This window comes from Triticum urartu, chromosome 2A (assembly GCF_056163025.1).
Source record: "Triticum urartu cultivar PI428250 chromosome 2A, HENAU_Tu73, whole genome shotgun sequence".
NCBI lineage: Eukaryota > Viridiplantae > Streptophyta > Magnoliopsida > Poales > Poaceae > Triticum > Triticum urartu.
In genome coordinates this window covers 66,592,243-66,606,850 of record NC_141874.1, presented here as the reverse complement: position 1 = coordinate 66,606,850, position 14,608 = coordinate 66,592,243, and positions in this window count along the sequence as shown.

Below are 14,608 nucleotides of genomic sequence, written 5' to 3'. Positions count from 1 at the left end.
AACCCTATGGTGCGATCAACGCGCGCGCTCATATGATGGGCACCAAAGGACAACAACATAACCACAAGCAAATTAAATCAATCATAGTAATTCACCAATCACCGATAGGACAACGAAAATCTACTCAGACATCATAGGATGGCAACACATCATTGGATAATAATATGAACCATAAAGCACCATGTTCAAGTAGAGGGTACAATGGGTTGCGGGAGAGTGGACCGTTGTAGATAGATGGGGGGAAGGTGATGGAGATGTTGGTGGAGATGGCGTAGGTGTTGGTGAAGATCTCGGTGATGATGATGGCTCCGGCGGCGTTCCGGCGCCACCGGAAGAGAGGAGGAGAGGGCCCCCCTTCTTCTTCTTCTTCTTCCTTGACCTCCTCCCTAGATGGGAGAAGGGTTTCCCCTCTGGTCCTTGGTCTCCATGGCATGGGAGGGTCGAGAGCCCCTCCGAGATTGGATCTGTCTCTCTGTCTCTCTCTGTTTCTGCGTTCTGGGATTCTGCCCTTTCACCGTTTCTTATATATCCGAAGATCCGTAACTCCGATTGGATTGAAATCTTCGCCTAGATTTTTTCTACGAAAATTAGTTTTCTTGCGGCCAAAGAAGAGCAGCAACTGCCTTACGAGGGGCCCACGAGGGTCAGGGGCGTGCCTAGGGGGGCAGGCGCGCCCCCTGCCTCGTGGCCCCCTCGGGCACCTTATCGCGTTGATTCTTCTTCCCATATTTCACAATTATTCCAAAAATATTCTCTGTCCATTTTTATCCCGTTTGGACTCTGTTTGATATGGATTTTCCGTGAAACAAAAAACATGCAACAAACAGGAACTGGCACTGGCACTGGATCAATATGTTAGTCCCAAAAATAGTATAAAAAGTTGCCAAAAGTATATGAAAGTTGTAGAATATTGGCATGGAACAATCAAAAATTATAGATACGATGGAGACGTATCAATCATAAACTCAAAGTTCATCAGATCCCAACAAACACAACGCAAAAAGAGTTACATCATATGGATCTCCAAGAGACCATTGTATTGAGAATCAAGAGAGAGAGAGAGATGAAGCCATCTAGCTACTAACTACGGACCCGAAGGTCTACAAAGAACTACTCACGCATCATCGGAGAGGCACCAATGGAGGTGGTGAACCCCATCTGAGATGGTGTCTAGATTGGATCTGGTGGTTCTGGACTCTACGGCGGCTGGATGAATATTTCGTCGACTCCCCTAGGGTTTTGGGAATATTTGGGTATTTATAGAGCAAAGAGGTGGTCCGGGGGGCACCCGAGGTGGGCACAACCCACCAGGGCACGCCTGGGCCTTTTGGCGCACCCTGGTGGGTTGTCCCCTCCTCGAGACTCCCCCCAGGTGCAACCAAGGCCCAACTTGTTCCTTTTGGTCCATAAAAAATCTCCGTAAAGTTTAGTGGCATTTGGACTCCATTTGATATTGATTTTCTGCGATGTAAAAAACACGGAAAAAATAGGAACTGGAACTTGGCACTATGTCAATAGGTTAGTACCAAAAAATGATATAAAATGACTATAAAATGATTATAAAACATCCAAGATTGATAATATAACAACATGGAACAATAAAAAATTATAGATACATTGGAGACGTATTAGGGGTCCCGGATGACATCACAGACATGACGAGGAGTCTAGAAATGTCCGAGAGGTAAAGATTGATATATTGCAAGGTTACATACGGACACCGGAATGGTTCCGAAGAAGATCAGGGATTTTTCGAAGTACTAGGAGGTTACCGAAACCCCCCGGGAAAGTTATTGGGCCTAATGGGCCATAGTGGAGGAGAGGACGCAGGCCACAGGAGGTGGGGCGCCCCCCTTGCCCCGATCCGAATTGGACAAGGGGAGGGGGCGCGGCCCCCCTATTTCCTTCTCCCTCTCCCTCCTTTCCCCTTACCCCCTCTCTGTTGGAAGGAAAGGGGGGGGGGCGAATCCTACTAGGTTTGGAGTCCTAGTAGGACTCCCCCCTTGGTGCGCCTCCCCCTTGGCCGGCCTCCTCCTCCCGCCTCCTTTATATACGTGGGTAGAGGGCACCCCAAAGGCACAACATCAATTGTCTTAGCCGTGTGCGGTGCCCCCTCCACAGTTTACCACCTCGGTCATATTGTCGTAGTGCTTAGGTGAAGCCCTGCGCGGATCACATCATCAACACCGTCACCACACCGTCGTGCTGACGAAACTCTCCCTAGACCTTCTACTGGATCAAGAGCTCGAGGGACATCATCATGTTGAACGTGTGCTGAACACAGAGGTGTCGTACGTTCGGTACTTGGATTGTGAAGACGTTCGACTACATCAACCGCATTACTAAACGCTTCCGCTTTCGGTCTATGAGGGTACGTGGACAAACTCTCCCCTCTCGTTGCTATGCATCTCCTAGTTAGATCTTGCGTGATCGTAGGATTTTTTTTGAATTACTACGTTCCCCAAAAGCTAGGTTGGTGTGGCGGGCTGAAGAAGATAAAAAAATACCATTTGGTCAAATGGAAGACCTTCTGTCTTCCAAAACAACAAGGGGGCTTAGGGGTTACAAATTTGGAACTATTTAACATTGCCCTTCTGTCCAAGTGGTTATGGAAAGTAGAAGAGGAAGATGGGCTTTGGCAAGATATAATTAGAGCTAAATATATCAAAGACAAATGATAGTCTGGGGTGGAACACAAAAATGGGGATTCCCAATTCTGGTCTAGTGTTCTCAAAATTAAAAGATTTTTTACCCTCTTGTAAAGAAAAAGCTTGGTGATGGTAAAAATACTAAGATTTTGGGAAGATTGGTGGGTAGGAGACACACCTTTAAAAGAGGCTTACCTTCTCTATACTTCATTAGCAATGATCAAAACATTTCTGTCAAAGAAGCCATTGACAAAGGATGGGATTGATACGTCTCCAACGTAACTATAGTTTTTGATTGTTCCATGCTATTATATTATCTGTTTTGGATGTTTATGGGCTTTATTATGCACTTTTATATTATTTTTGGGACTAACCTATTAACCCAGAGCCCAGTGCCAGTTTCTGTTTTTTTCCTTGTTTTAGAGTATCGCAGAAAAGGAAAATCAAACGGAGTCCAATTAACCTGAAACTTCACGGAACTTATTTTTGGACCAGAAGAAGCCCACGAAGTATTGGAGTTGGACCAGGAGAGTCCCGGGCTGCCCACGAGGGTGGGGGGCATGCCCCTTGCCTCGTGGATAGCCCGAAGATCCACCGACGTACTTCTTCCTCCCATATATACCCATATACCCTAAAAACTTCGGGGAGCAGAATAGATCGGGAGTTCCGCCGCCAGAAGCCTCTGTAGCCACCGAAAACCAATCTAGACCCGTTCCGGCACCCTGCCGGAGGGGGAAATCCCTCTCCAGTGTCCATCTTCATCATCCCGGTGTTCTCCATGATGAGGAGGGAGTAGTTCTCCCTCGGGGCTGAGGGTATGTACCAGTAGCTATGTGTTTGATCTCTCTCTCTCTCTCTCTCGTGTTCTTGAGGTGGTACGATCTTGATGTATCGCGAGCTTTGCTATTATAGTTGGATCTTATGATGTTTCTCCCCCTCTACTCTCTTGTAATGGATTGAGTTTTCCCTTTGAAGTTATCTTATCGGATTGAGTCTTTAAGGATTTGAGAACACTTGATGTATGTCTTGCGTGGGATAATCGTGGTGACAATGAGTTATTCTATTGATCCACTTGATGTATGTTTTGATGATCAACTTGCGGGTTCCTCCCATGAACCTATGCATAGGGGTTGGCACACGTTTTCGTTTTGACTCTCCGGTAGAAACTTTGGGGCACTCTTTGAAGTACTTTGTGTTGATTTGAATAGATGAATCTGAGATTGTATGATGCATATCGTATAATCATACCCACGGATACTTGAGGTGACATTGGAGTATCTAGGTGACATTAGGGTTTTGATTGATTTGTGTCTTAAGGTGTTATTCTAGTACGAACTCTAGGATAGATTGAACGGAAAGAATAGCTTCATGTTATTTTACTACGGACTCTTGAATAGATCGATCAGAAAGAATAACTTTGAGGTGGTTTCGTACCCTATCATAATCTCTTCATTTGTTCTCCGCTATTAGTAACTTTGGAGTGACTCTTTGTTGCATGTTGAGGGATAGTTATGTGATCCAATTATGTTATTATTGTTAAGAGAACTTGCACTAGTGAAAGTATGAACCCTAGGCCTTGTTTCAACGCATTGCAATACCATTTGTGCTCACTTTTATCATAAGTTACCTTGCTGTTTTTATATTTTCAGATTACAAAAGCCATTATCTACTATCCATATACCACCTGTATCACCATCTCTTCGCCGAACTAATGCACCTATACAATTTACCATTGTATTGGGTGTGTTGGAAACACAAGAGACTCTTTGTAATTTGGTTGCAGGGTTGCTTGAGAGAGACCATCTTCATCCTACGCCTCCCACGGATTGATAAACCTTAGGTCATCCACTTGAGGGATATTTGCTACTCTCCTACAAACCTCTGCACTTGGAGGCCCAAAAACGTCTACAAGACGAAGGTTGTGTAGTAGACATCAGGGATCTCTTCAATTTTAGAAGATCTCTGTTTGGGAATACTGAACAACTGTGGAAAAGTCTAAAAGAAAGATGTGAGGAGGTCTTGATGTATGGAGGGAGAGATAAACCTATGTGGATGTTGTCTGCTGATAGGAAATTATATGTAAAGTCTCCCTACCTCCATCTCATCAAAATGGATGTTGGTTTTCCACAAAAAAAATCTGAAAAACAAAAGTACTAGCGAAAATTAAATTCTTCCTATGGTTATTGAGCAAAAAAAGTATTCTAACTAGAGACAATCTATTGAAGAGAGGGTGGAAAGGTGACAAACGGTGTGTCCTGTGTGGGAGAGAGGAGACCATTGATCAACTCTTCTTCTCTTGTTCAGTTGCTAGGCCCATCTGGAACTTAGTTGGGTGTGCTTTTTGCTGGAATTTTGTCTATTTTGGGCCCAACCCAATAGCAGTTTCAGAAATTCCTATTAATCCTAGAGGCCCACGCAGCCCATTCGTGCAAGGCAAGAGGCGGAACTAAAGTTTAGTCCCACATAGTTTACTGGGAGTTGGACCTCCTTATAAGGGAGGATGTTTCCCCACATGTATGAGCATGAGAACAAGAGGGACATTCAAGCGCGCTCCTCCTCCATCGCCCGCCTCGCCTCGTCATGACGCGCCACGGGTTGCGGGAATGGGCCGAGCCGATGTCTAAATTTTTGCCATGCACTACGGGTATACGAAAGGTCACTCGGGAGTTGATTTTTTTTGCTGTAGTGGATACTTTATGTCTACTACACAACCTTCTTCTTGTAGACGTTGTTGGGCCTCCAAGTGCAGAAGTTTGTAGGACAGTAGCAAATTTCCCTCAAGTGGATGACCTAAGGTTTATCAATCCGTAGGAGGCGTAGGATGAAGATGGTCTCTCTCAAGCAACCCTGCAACCAAATAATAAAGAGTCTCTTGTGTCCCCCACACACCCAATACAATGGTAAATTGTATAGGTGCACTAGTTCGGCGAAGAGATGGTGATACAAGTGCAATATGGATAGTAGATAATAGTTTTTGTAATATGAAAATATAAAAACAACAAGGTAACTAATGATAAAAGTGAGCATAAACGGTATTGCAATGCGTTGAAACAAGGCCTAGGGTTCATACTTTCACTAGTGCAAGTTCTCTCAACAATAATAACATAATTGGATCACATAACTATCCCTCAACATGCAACAAAGAGTCACTCCAAAGTCACTAATATCGGAGAACAAACGAAGAGATTATGGTAGGGTACGAAACCACCTCAAAGTTATTCTTTCCAATCAATCCATTGGGCTATTCCTATAAGTGTCACAAACAACCCTAGAGTTCGTACTAGAATAACACCTTAAGACACAAATCAACCAAAACCCTAATGTCACCTAGATACTCCAATGTCACCTCAAGTATCCGTGGGTATGATTATACGATATGCATCACACAATCTCAGATTCATCTATTCAAACCAACACAAAGTACTTCAAAGAGTGCCCCAAAGTTTCTACCGGAGAATCAAGACGAAAACGTGTGCCAACCCCTATGCATAGGTTCATGGGCGGAACCCGCAAGTTGATCACCAAAACATACATCAAGTGGATCAATAGAATACCCCATTGTCACCACGGGTATCCCACGCAAGACATACATCAAGTGTTCTCAAATCCTTAAAGACTCAATCCAATAAGATAACTTCAAAGGGAAAACTCAATCCATTACAAGAGAGTAGAGGGGGAGAAACATCATAGGATCCAACTACAATAGCAAAGCTCGCGATACATCAAGATCGTACCACCTCAAGAACACGAGAGAGAGAGAGAGATCAAACACATACCTACTGGTACATACCCTCAGCCCCGAGGGAGAACTACTCCCTCCTCGTCATGGAGAGCACCGGGATGATGAAGATGGCCACCGGATAAGGATTCCCCCTCCGGCAGGGTGCCGAAACGGGTCTAGATTGGTTTTCGGTGGCTATGGAGGCTTCTGGCGGCGGAACTCCCGATCTATTGTGCTCCCCGAAGTTTTTAGGGTATATGGGTATATATTGGAGGAAGAAGTACGTCGGTGGATCTCCAGGCTGTCTACGAGGCAGGGGAGCGTGCCCAGGGGGTGGGCGCGCCCCCCACCCTCGTGGGCAGCCCGGGACTCTCCTGGTCCAACTCCGATACTCCATGGGCTTCTTCTGGTCCAAAAATAAGTTCCGTGAAGTTTCAGGTCAATTGGACTCCGTTTGATTTTCCTTTTCTACGATACTCTAAAACAAGGAAAAAACAGAAACTGGCATTGGGCTCTGGGTTAATAGGTTAGTCCCAAAAAAAATATAAAAGTGTATAATAAAGACCATAAACATCCAAAATAGATAATATAATAGCATGAAACGATCAAAAATTATAGATATGTTGGAGACGTATCAATACTGAATACGAACGCTGCCGCCTATTCGTTTCATCTCCCTCGTTCCCTTCAGCTCCCGGCGCAGCCTCTCGCCTCCTTCACTTGCGCCTATAAAAGGGAGGTCGCTCCTCTTAGAGAGACGCACCAGAAGACTCTCTTCCTCTCGTCACCGAGTTCCTGAGCACTGCGCTGCTGTTGGGGAACACAATATTTCAAAGAATTTCCTACGATCACGCAAGATCTATCTAGGAGATGCATAGCAATGAGAGGGGGGAGTGTGTCTACGTACCCTCGTAGACTGAAAGCAGAATGGCTAAGTAACGCGATTGATGTAGTCGAACATCTTTGTGATCCAACCGATCAAGTACTGAACGCACAACACCTCCGCGATCTGCACACATTCAGCTCGGTGACGTCCCTCGTACTCTTGATCCAGCTGAGGCCGAGGGAGAGTTTTGTCAGCACGACGGCGTGGTGACGGTGATGATGAAGTTACCGGCGCAGGGCTTCGCCTAAGCACTGCAACGATATGACCGAGGTGTGTGATACGTCTCCATCGTATCTACGTTTCCAAACACTTTTGCCCTTGTTTTGGACTCTAACTTGCATGATTTGAATGGAACTAACCAGGACTGATGCTGTTTTCAGCAGAATTGCCATGGTGTTATTCTTGTGCAGAAATAAAAGTTATGGGAATGACATGAAAATCAACTGAGAATTATTTTGGAATATATAAAAAATACTGGAAGGAAGATCCACGTCAGGGGGGCCTCCACCTGTCCACGAGGGTGGGGGGCGCGCTCCCCTGCCTCGTGTGCCCCCTGACGCTCCACCGACCTCAACCCTGACTCCATATATTCACTTTCGGGGAGAAAAACCAGGGAGAAGGATTCATCGCATTTTACGATACAGAGCCGCCGCCAAGCCCTAACCTCTCACGGGAGGGCTAATCTGGAGTCCGTTCGGGGCTCCGGAGAGGGGAATCCGTCGCCATCGTCATCATCAACCATCCTCCATCACCAATTTCATGATGCTCACCGCCGTGCGTGAGTAATTCCATCGTAGGCTTGTGATACGTCTCCAACGTATCTATAATTTTTGATTGCTCCATGCTATATTATCTACTGTTTTGGACTATATTGGGCTTTATTTTCCACTTTTATATTATTTTTGGGACTAACCTATTAGTCGGAGGCCCAGCCCAGAATTGCTGTTTTTTTTGCCTATTTCAGTATTTCAGAGAAACAGAATATCAAACGGAGTCCAAACGGAATGAAACCTTCGGGAACGTGATTTTCTCACTGAACATGATCCAGGAGACTTGGACCCTACACCAAGGCATCAGAGAGGCGGTCACGAGGGTGGGGGCGCGCCCCCCCTAGGGCACGCCCCTGCCTCGTGGGCCCCTCGGAGCTCCATCGACGTACTTCTTCCTCCTATATATACCTACGTACCCCCAAATGATCAGAAGAGGAGCCAAAAACCTAATTCCACCACCACAACTTTCTGTATCCACGAGATCCCATCTTGAGGCCTGTTCCGGAGCTCCGCCGGAGAGGGCCGTCATCACGGAGGGCTTCTACATCATCATAGCCTCTCCGATGAAGTGTGAGTAGTTTACTCAGACCGTCGGGTCCATAGTTAGTAGCTAGATGGCTTCTTCTCTCTTTTTGGATCTCAATACAAAGTTCTCCCCCTCTCTCGTGGAGATCTATTCGATGTAATCTTCTTTTTGTGGTGTGTTTGTTGAGACTGATGAATTGTGGGTTTATGATCAAGTCTATCTGTGAATAATATTTGAATCTTCTCTGAATTCTTTTATGTATGATTGGTTATCTTTGCAAGTCTCTTCGAATTATCCGTTTGGTTTAGCCAACTAGATTGGTAGTTCTTGCCATGGGAGAAGTGCTTAGCTTTGGGTTCGATCTTGCGGTGTCCTTTCCTAGTGACAAAAGGGGCAGCAAGGCACGTATTGCATCGTTGCCATCGAGGATAATAAGATGGGGTTTATTTCATATTGCATGAATTTATCTCTCTACATCATGTCATCTTGCTTAAAGCGTTACTCTGTTTTTAACTTAATACTCTAGATGCATGCTGGATAGCGGTCGATGAGTGGAGTAATAGTAGTAGATGCAGAATCGTTTTGGTCTACTTGTCACGGACGTGATGCCTATATACATGATCATGCCTAGATATTCTCATAACTATGCTCAATTCTGTCAATTGCTCAACAATAATTTGTTCACCCACCGTAGAATACTCATGCTCTTGAGAGAAGCCACTAGTGAAACCTATGCCCCCAGGTCTATTCTCATCATATCAATCTCCATCACTTTAATCTTGTTTTGCTTTTTTACTTTGCCTTTTACTTTTCACTTTGCATCTCTATACCAAAAATACCAAAAATATTATATCTATCAGATCTCACTCTCATAAGTGACCGTGAAGGGATTGACAACCCCTAATCGCGTTGGTTGCGAGTAGCTATCATTTTGTGCAGGTACGAGGGACTTGAGCGTGGCCTCCTACTGGATTGATACCTTGGTTCTCAAAAACCGAGGGAAATACTTACGCTACTCTGCTGCATCATCCTTTCCTCTTCGGGGAAATCCAACACAAGCTCAAGAGGAAGCAGCTTGCTGGACGGTGATGGGTTGGATGAGATTTATCATGTAATCGAGTTAGTTTTGTTAGGGTTTGATCCCTAGTATCCACTATGTTCTGAGATTGATGTTGCTATGACTTTGCTATGCTTAATGCTTGTCACTAGGGCCCAAGTGCCATGATTTCAGATCTGAACCTATTATGTTTTCATCAATATATGAGAGTTCTTGATCCTATCTTCCAAGTCTATAGTCACCTACTATGTGTTATGATCCGGCAACCCCGAAGTGACAATAATCGGGACCACTCCCGGTGATGACCGTAGTTTGAGGAGTTCATGTATTCACTATGTGTTAATGCTTTGTTCCGGTAGTCTATTAAAAGGAGGCCTTAATATCCCTTAGTTTCCAATAGGACCCTGCTGCCACGGGATGGTAGGACAAAAGATGTCATGCAAGTTCTTTTCCATAAGCACGTATGACTATATTCGGAATACATGCCTACATTACATTGATGAACTGGAGCTAGTTCTATGTCACCCTAGGTTATGACTGTTACATGATGAACCGCATCCGGCATAATTCTCTATCACCGATCCATTGCCTACGAGCTTTCAATATATTGTTCTTCGCTTATTTACTTTTCCGTTGCTATTTTTAACATCACTATAAAACACCAAAAATATTACTTTTGCTATCGTTACCTTTTGCTACCGTTACCACTACTATCATATTACTTTGCTACTAAACACTTTGCTGCAGATATTAAGTTTCCAGGTGTGGTTGAATTGACAACTTAGTTGCTAATACTTGAGAATATTCTTTGGCTCCCCTTGTGTCGAATCAATAAATTTGGGTTGAATACTCTACCCTCGAAAACTGTTGCAATCCCCTATACTTGTGGGTTATCAAGACTATTTTCTGGCGCCGTTGCCGGGGAGCATAGCTCTATTCTTTGAGTCACTTGGGATTTATATCTGCTTATCACTATGAAGAACTTGAAAGATCCAAGAACCAAGATTTATCCCTCAACTACGAGGGGAGGTAAGGAACTGCCATCTAGCTCTGCACTTGATTCACCTTCTGTTTTGAGTAAGTGATACGTCTCCAATGTATCTATAATTTTTGATTGTTCCATGCTATTATATTATCAACCTTGGATGTTTTATATGCATTTATATGCTATTTTATATGATTTTTGGGTATAACCTATTAACCTAGAGCCAGTGCCAGTTTCTGTTTTTTTCCTTGTTTTAGAGTATCGCAGAAAAGGAAAATCAAACGGAGTCCAATTGACCTGAAACTTCACGGAACTTATATTTGGAAGGAAAGCAACCCAGGAGACTTGGAGTCCACGTAAGGGAAGCAACAAGGAAGCCACGAGGTAGGGGGGCGCGCCCACCCCCTGGGCGCGCCCTCCACCCTCGTGGCTCCCCTGACGTACTTCTTCCTCCTATATATACCCACATACCCTAAAACGATCGGAGAGCACAATAGATCGGGAGTTCCGCCGCCAGAAGCCTCCGTAGCCACCGAAAACCAATCTAGACCCGTTCCGGCACCCTGCCGGAGGGGGCAATCCCTCTCCGGTGGCCATCTTCATCATCTCGGTGCTCTCCATGACGAGGAGGTAGTAGTTCTCCCTCGGGGCTGAGGGTATGTACCAGTAGCTATGTGTTTGATCTCTCTCTCTCTCTCGTGTTCTTGATTTGGCACGATCTTGATGTATCACAAGCTTTGCTATTATAATTGGATCTTATGTTTCTTCTCCCCCTCTACTCTCTTGTAATGGGTTGAGTTTCCCCTTCGAAGTTATCTTATCGGATTGAGTCTTTAAAGATTTGAGAACACTTGATGTATGTCTTGCCGTGCGTAACTGTGGTGACAATGGGATATCACGTGATTCACTTGATGTATGTTTTGGTGATCAACTTGCGGGTTCCGCCCATGAACCTATGCATAGGGGTTGGACACGTTTTCGTCATGATTCTCCGGTAGAAACTTTGGGGCACTCTTTGAGGTTCTATGTGTTGGTTGAATAGATGAATCTGAGATTGTGTGATGCATATCGTATAATCATACCCACGGATACTTGAGGTGACATTGGAGCATCTAGGTGACATTAGGGTTTTGGTTGATTTGTGTCTTAATGTGTTATTCTAGTACGAACTCTAGGGTTATTTGTGACACTTATAGGAATAGCCCAACGGATTGATTGGAAAGAATAACTTTGTGGTGGTTTCGTACCCTACCATAATCTCTTCGTTTGTTCTCCGCTATTAGTGACTTTTGAGTGACTGTTTGTTGCATGTTGAGGGATAGTTATATGATCCAATTATGTTACTATTGTTGAGAGAACTTGCACTAGTGAAAGTATGAACCCTAGGCCTTGTTTCCTAGCATTGCAATACCGTTTACGCTAACTTTTGTCATTAGTTACCTTGCTATTTTTATATTTTCAGATTACAAAAACCTATATCTACCATCCATATTGCACTTGTATCACCATCTCTTCGCCGAACTAGTGAACCTACACAATTTACCATTGTATTGGGTGTGTTGGGGACACAAGAGACTCTTTGTTATTTGGTTGCAGGGTTGCTTGAGAGAGACCATCTTCATCCTATGCCTCCTACGGATTGATAAACCTTAGGTCATCCACTTGAGGGAAGTTTACTACTGTCCTACAAATCTTTGCACTTGGAGGCCCACCAACGTCTACAAGAAGAAGGTTGTGTATTAGACATCAAGCTCTTTTCTGGCGCCGTTTCTGGGGAGGTGAGTGCTTGAAGGTATATCTTTAGATCTTGCAATCGAGTCTTTTAGTTTCTTGTTTTATCACTAGTTTATTTTATAATAAAAAATGGAATTAAGTTTGCCTCATACGCTTCATCTTTTTAATATCTTTAGTGAGTATGATGGAAAGGAAAATTGTGCCAAAGTGTTAGAAGAAGAATGCATTAAAACGTTTGGCACTAAATATTTGAATTATGAGCATGATTGCAATGTTGTTAGTATGAATTACTTGAATATCCATGATGCTAATGATATGCAAAGCCACAAGCTTGGGGAAGCTATGTTTGATGAAGATGATATTTTTTGTCCCCTAAGTTTTGATGAGAAAATCTATTATGATGAAAGCATGCCTCCTATTTAGGATGATTATATTGATGAAAGTGGAATTGGAGAGGTCATGACTTTATTTTGTGATGAATCCACTATTCCGGAAGAGGTTCCAATTGATTATGAGAACAAAGTTGCTATATATGATGATTATTATGATGACTTGTATGCTATAAAGAATAATGATATCCATGAAACTTGTCATCATGATTTTAGTTTTCAATTGGATTATGCCTCACATGATAGTTATTTTGTTGAGTTTGCTCCCACTACTATTCATGAGAAGAAGTTTGCTTATGTGGAGAGTAATAAAAACTCTATGCTTGTAGATCATGAAAAGAATGCTTTAGGTGCTGGTTATATTGTTGAATTCATTCATGATTCTACTGAAAATTATTATGAGGGAGGAACATATGCTTGTAGGAATTGCAATAATATCAAGTTTCCTCTCTATGTGCTTAAAGTTTTGAAGTTATGCTTGTTTTGCCTTCCTATGCTAGTTGATTATTGTTCCCATAAGTTGTTTGCTCACAAAATCCCTATGCATAGGAAGTGGGTTAGACTTAAATGTGCAAGTCATATTCTTCAAGATATTCTCTTTATGTTTCAATTTTTATCTTTTATGTGAGCATCGTTGAAATCATCATGCCTAGCTAGGGGCGTCAAACGATAGCGCTTGTTGGGAGGCAACCCATATTTATTTTTGTTCCTTTCTTTTTAGTCCTGTTTAGTAATAAATAATTCATCTAGCCTCTGTTTATATGTAGTTTTATATTTTAATTATTGTTTGTGCCAAGTAGAACTGTTGGGAAGACTTGGGGAAAGTCCTGTTGATCATGCTGTAAAAAAAACTTTAGCGCTCACAAGAACTGCTGCCATTTTTATTTGAAAGTGCTATTTAGTTAATTCGTTTTGAAGATGATTAATAGATAAATTACTCACGTCCAGCAATTTATTTTAGAATTTTTTGGGTTCCAGATTTTGCGCTAGCTACAGATTACTACAGACTGTTCTGTTTTTGACAGATTCTGTTTTTCGTGAGTTGTTTGCTTATTTTGATGAATCTATGGCTAGTAAAATAGTTTATAAACCATAGAGAAGTTGGAATACAGTAGGTTTAACACCAATATAAATAAAGAATGAGTTCATTACAGTACCTTGAAGTGGTCTTTTGTTTTCTTTCGCTAACGGAGCTCACGAGATTTTATACTTTTAAGTTTTGTGTTGTGAAGTTTTCAAGTTTTGGGTAAATATTTGATGGATTATGGAACAAGGAGTGGAAAGAGCCTAAGCTTGGGTATGCCCATGGAACCTCCAAGATAATCTAAGGACACCTAAAAGACAAAGCTTGGGGATGCCCCGGAAGGCATCCCCTCTTTCGTCTACTTCTATCGGTAACTTTACTTGGAGCTATATTTTTATTCACCACATGATATGTGTTTTGCTTGGAGAGTCATTTTATTTTATTTAGTTTTGCTTGCTGTTTGAATAAAATACCAAGATCTGAAATTCTTTAATTTTAGAGAGTCTTCATATAGTTGCATAATTATTCGACTACTCATTGATCTTCACTTATATCTTTTGGAGTAGTTTGTCATCTGCTCTAGTGATTCACTTATATCCTTTTAGAGCACGGTGGTGGTTTTATTTTATAGAAATAGATGAACTCTCATGCTTCACTTATATTATTTTGAGAGTCCTAAACAGCATGGTAATTTGCTTTGGTTATGAAACTAGTCCTAATATGATGGGCATCCAAGAGGGATATAATAAAAACTTTCATATAAAGTGCATTGAATACTATGAGAAGTTTGATACTTGATGATTGTTTTGAGATATGAAGATGGTGATATTAGAGTCATGCTAGTTGAGTAGTTGTGAATTTGAGAAAT